The following is a 6,212-nucleotide window of genomic DNA, read 5'->3' on the forward strand; positions in this document are numbered from 1 at the left end:
GAGAATTTGCCACGTCTCAAACACAGCACGATGGTCCATCACGGTAGCTGATACAAGTGTTAACCAATCATGGTTCCAATAGCAAACCCCATAGAGGGCCCAGGATCAGCTTTTTTCTTTTTTAACTTGGGAGTCTTCACTTATCAAGGTCTAAAAATCACTCGAGGATAAGGGTTAATGAATGAAAGATGGTAGTTTTCATTAATGGTGTAAATTGGATTAAATTTGATTATTTATGGGGATGGCTCAACAAGAACTTTTTTACATTGGATTTGAAGGCTACTATATTGTATTCAACAACGAAGCAGGCCAGTGGAACAGTGTTCCACAGACGAGCAATTCTGGGAAAGAAGTTTTGTTCATGGAATCTGCGTTTAGATTTAGGCACAGATAGAGAGTGGAGGAAATTGTTGATAGTGGTTGTAGCTAGTCGAGTGTATTTTGTGAAAGTTTGCAAAATGAGGGACCATAGATTGGAGTTCAGCCAAACTCGGTATCACGTTTCATTGTTCTGATCCAGGTTTTCAGCTGACTTCCGAAGTTTTTTTTTTTTCGATTCTGAGGAACAAGTTCTTGTTTACATTTAATGCTGTTAAAACGTATTTTTTTTTGTCTCTCTAAAAAAATGTTCCGAATTTGTTTTATGTTCAATAGCATTTTAAAAATACATGTCTGTCACCTATTGAATTAAAATTATATTTTCAAGACATTAAAAACTAAATAAGAATTTTATTTATTTTTTTTATGGAAATCGCTTCAGTCAAGTCATGAAGCCGCTTAATGTAAGGAGCTAAAAATACTATTTTAAGGTAAAAAAAAAAACCCTAGTCAGTCATAGGTGTAAGAGTGATAGATTCTAACCCAGAAAACAGCAATTCTTTTCCCTGTGTCAGAAACAATGCTCTTAGACAGAAAGACAAAATAAGGGAAGCGGGAGTTATGAGGCTTCCAAAAGCAAACCCAAGGTCCACTTTCTACTCTCCTTAATTAATTTTAGAAGAAGAAATATAATTTAATAAATTTTAATTAAAATCTTGGAAATAAAAACAAAAAAGCATGAAATATTTCAAAGGTTTATATACTACATACAAAAATATTAAAATTAGTTTATATACTATAAATGAAAATATTAAAATTTCATTGAAAATATTAAAAGTGTTAGAAATATTCTGAATAAGATGTTTGGCAATTTGCATAAGTGATTTTATTATAATTTATGTTGCTTTTTGAACACTTTACTCTAGAGGAGAGGTCCTAAACTCTTACAAAAGAACTTTCAACAGAAAGAACTCAAATATTGGAAGCAGTTAATTTTGATTAACAAAAAAAAATAGAAAAAAAGGAAGAGCACTTCACCTCTACTAAACGGACTTTCTTAAACAAGAAAAACACTTTCCAGAACAACCGATATTTTTGGAAATCACACAAGAAATTGACTAAGTATCTCTTTGTTGTATTTGGAATTGTAATATATATTTGATTGAATGCAATAATTGATTTTGTTTGGTTTGTCACTACCTCTATACATAAAAAGGATGATCATTCTTAAACAAAAGTGTGTTTGCCTTTACTGTACAAATTAGAAATAACCCTCCAAATAATTTCTAACAAACTATAGAAAAAATAACAGGACACAAATAATCAGTGTATGACAAGGAACGAAACATCTAACAGATTTCATGACAAAACATGTGATAACCTTGATGAACTTTTGAAAGTCATTTGCCCACTTTCAGGAACTCAAATCCAAGGTGACCTCACTCCCCCATTTCCTGGCAACAACTATTTTAAACCAAGTCATCATTTAATAAATCTAGAATAAATGATTATCATTAGTTTATTTGTGGCAGGTTTAAAGTCTGAGTATATTTGAATGCAATTTCTCATGATATAATTTCACTATCCAGCACTGGGATTGAATGACAAGCCCCTGGATACTTCTGCTCCCTTCCCTGAACACCCATATTAACATTTCTATTCTTATTTTGTTAATTTCTATTTTCAAGTTTTAAAGTAAAACATTGTCTTTGCTGTTTATGGATTCTAGCAGACCCCACTATATAATTGCATATCCTCGCTCCTAAATTTTAGTTTTTAATCTTTTTAGTAGCGGCATAAATTTTGGTTTTTGTCCAGAATTCTCCCTCTATTAAAAAACAAAAATCTGTATGATGCATATGCTTGTGATTAAACGAAAATATCATATTCCAGAAGTCATGTACAGTGATCAAGTAGTTTTATTTTTTATAAAGAAAATCATTTTTAAGCAATTAATGAGAATTCGTAGGCATTATAACATAAATCAAGTAAGCATGAATTATTGTTGAGTTATCTGTCTTTTGTTTCTTGACATTTTTTTTTTTCAAAATAGCGGGCGAGACAGTTACATCTCTGATGTTCTTAAAATTTGATTTTCTTATAAAATAATAAAACTACTTGATCAACTTATGTGATTTTTGGAATATGATATTTTCGTTTTGTCACAGATGTGTACATCAAACAGATTTTTCTTTCTTTTGTTTTTTAATATAAGGAGAATTCTGAAGAAAAACTTGAATGATTTTAAAGCAAATACAGTTGGAAAATTAGTCAGAAGCAATTTATTTTGCTTTACATTTTCATTTGTGATAGTAAAAAAAAATACTTAAAGTTTGCATAAATGCCAGTTCTGAGCAAAGTAGTCATTTTGTTTATGTTAAAAGCTTATAATGTTTTATGATTGGAATCCTTTGAGATGAGTAATTTGCATATTTATTGATTTATTTGCAAACTGTTATTCTCATCTCATAGTTGTTGTTTCACAATGTTTCGGCCAACTATTCCTCTGGTCTTCGTCAGATGGTTAACCGTGACTGGATAGGAATGCTGAGTCTCTTAACTGTATCCTTAGTAATTACTGCCTTCCATAGTTATCGTCTTACCATAGAAGGAAAGACTAAGATAATGTATGGGTACAATATGTGCATATATGTTGGATAAAGGTTGTTTGTGTCATTACATTTTATACTTAAGAATGGGTGTTTATGATGGGGAGCACATATATGACGGGAGGACAATGTTCTTTATGTTGGTGATGGCAAGACAAAATTACATACCTGGGTTTAAAAGACAAACACAGAGACCACGTTTAAAAGTGAAAGATACATACGTTTATTATTCACGGCCGGAATACTTTTTCAGAACCACAAATGGCACGTTACTGCATGATGTCAGCTTCTTATTTTTGTATTGGTCAGATTTGAGTAATATTTTGGCCAACTAATCCTTTGGCCGGCGTTGGGTAGGATTCGAAGCCCATGGCGTAATGGATAAAGGCTTTGAATCTCTACGGTGCCAGGTGAGAATCGTCTGAAGATAGCAGTTTCAATCCTACCCAAAATTGCCAAAGGATTGGTTGGCCAAAATGTAGTGAGACAACAACAACTATGGAAGGCAGTAATTACTGAGGATGCAGTTGAAGATTCAGCAATCTTATCCCACCAGACGAAGGCCAGAGGAATAGTTGGCCAAAACATTGTGAAACAACAACTATGAAGATGAGGATAACAGTTCACAAATAAATAAATAAAAATGGTAACTTTATTAAATTTTTTGGTGCCGGAATTCTCCTATATTAAAAAACAAGAATACAAAAAAATATCTTTATGATGTACATACCTGTGACTAAATGAAAAAAATCATATTCCCCAAATCATTTAAATTTATCAATTAGTTTTTTATCTAAAGAAAATCATTTTTAAACGATTTTAAGTGATTAATAGAAAATCATAGGCATAACAAGACTAATCACACAAGTTTGAATTATTGTTGTTTCTTTAAGATGGTGACGTGAGACAGTCTTTTTTGCTTTCTCATAAAATTTGATTTTCTTAGTCAAAAATAACTCTGCTCGATTTTTTTTTTTTTAATTTTGCTTTTTAATATTGGGGAAATTATGGACAGAAACTAATTTTTTATAACAGAAGTAGGTCACAAATTGGTAAGTAAAATCATTTGTTTTTGACTAATTTTTCAACTATTTCCTTTAAAATCATTTAGGTTGCTAATAGTAATGATTACTTCAAATAATTCCTGCATTTGGATTCCTTGTAAAATTTTACATAAGAAAAGATGTGCTTTGTTTTCAATTGAACAACTATACTATAAACATGTTATGTGTTGCGAATTGTTATGTGAATATTTTTACAATTGTTTTTGTTTTTACAAATTTTTTGATTAAAAAGAGTTTATGCAAGAAAATTTTATCCTTAATTTATCTCAAATCTTTCATAATGACACATTCAAAAAAATTTTCTAAAATCATTTTTAAAAACTCTTGTTTTTTATTTTATATATTATTTTTTTAAAATTTCATTGAAAACATTAAATTTCTTCAATAAGTCAACATGATCTTTATCTAGTGTTACCTCAGTGCTAAAACAAATTATAATTGCACAAAAACTTTATGTGCGTACCTGTTAGGTTAAAAAAAAAAAAAAAGAAGGGGAGGAGACTATGCACTAAAATTTATGCAAATTCTTCCAGTATTTTTGTTTTTTAAAAATCAAATCAAATTATCCTGGTGCAAATTTTGGAATCCATTTTTAATATGAGAGGGGAGACGAGGGAGGTTTTGTTGAGTCTTAAAGTTTGAGTTACCTCCCTTTGGTATTGACCTTAGTGAAAGCAAACAATAGCCAATGAGAGTATTTTTTTTTTTTTTTTTTTGTACAATGGAGTCAGCTCATCAAGACCCCGAGACCACTTAAGGATGAGGGTTAATGAGGGTAAGATGGTCAGTGAAACAACAGCGGTCGTCTTTGGTGGGAATTGGACAGAATTTGACTATTTAAGTAGGTGGGATAGCAAGAACTTGTTTAAGTCAGCTGGCAGTTCTAGGATAGAAGCTTGCGTTTAGGTACTGATAGAGAATAGGGGAAATTGTTGGTAGTTGCAGAAGCTTGATGAGTACTTTTTGTGAAAGTTTGGTGAGGAGAGACAATTGAATTAAGCTCAGATGAGCACTTGCTGTGAAAATAGCGGTAGAGCAGAGACAGGCTTGCAACATCCCTTCTGTAGGAAAGAGATTGCAGGGGGGACACAAAAGGGCAATCAAATTTGTTTTGCTTTTGTTTTTGTTGCTTATTTCTTTTACATCAAAAATACTTGATGAGTTTTTAATTTGTTAGAACCTAACATGTAAGTATGTAAAAAAAAACTTTTTGTGCCATTTTGTTTATTTTCTTTTACAAGCAATTTGAAATATTGAGGTAAAATTGTATAAAAGACTTTAACATTTGACAAAATATGATTTAAATTTTAAATTCATAGAAATTTTTTTCAATTTCAAAACCAGAATTTAATTTTTCAAATATTTTTTGGCCATGAAAAATCTGATGTATACCCTGTATGCAACATATACACAGTTTAACTGTGTATATGTTGCATACGGGGTATCAAAACGGGGATATGTAATATAAAGGGGTTTTGAAACGGCACCAAATGATTATATATGGGGATCACAGAAGAGACTAGATGTTACATGGCAGGAGAAGCGTAGAAGGGAAGACTAATATAATGTATGGGTACAATATGTGCGTATATGTTGGATAAAGGTTGTTTGTGTCATTACATTTTATACTTAAGAATGGGTGTTTATGATGGGGAGCACATATATGATAGGAGGACAATGTTCTTTATGTTGGTGATCGCAAGACAAAATTACATACCTGGGTTTAAAAGACAAACACAGAGACCACGTTTAAAAGTCAAAGATACATACGTTTATTATTCACGGCCGGAATACTTTTTCAGAACCACAAATGGCACGTTACTGCATGATGTCAGCTTCTTATTTTTGTATTGGGCAGATTTGGGTAATATGCCGGAACCAAATTTGGTTAAATGTCTTTCTAAGAACATTAAAATGCTTGGTGCTTGTCCAGAATTACTCCCCACAAAGAAATGAAAAAAAATTTGTATGATTTACTTGTGACAGAAAAATATATTCTACCCCCCTCCCTCAACACATAAACTGATGAAATAGTTTTATTTTTATGAAGAAAATCATTTTTAAGTAAATTTGTATTCTTCCAATGCGACCCCTACACCCCATGTTAAAAATTACTTTCTAGTATCTTGCAAAAATTGGAATTATTTGGAGTTATCTCCCTTGCCTGTTCAGACTGTCTTTAAGATGGCATCCAGAAATCATTGCTCATCCTTTAGGCATA

This window comes from Euprymna scolopes, chromosome 17 (assembly GCF_053919585.1).
Source record: "Euprymna scolopes isolate OS-2025 chromosome 17, ASM5391958v1, whole genome shotgun sequence".
Lineage (NCBI taxonomy): Eukaryota > Metazoa > Mollusca > Cephalopoda > Sepiida > Sepiolidae > Euprymna > Euprymna scolopes.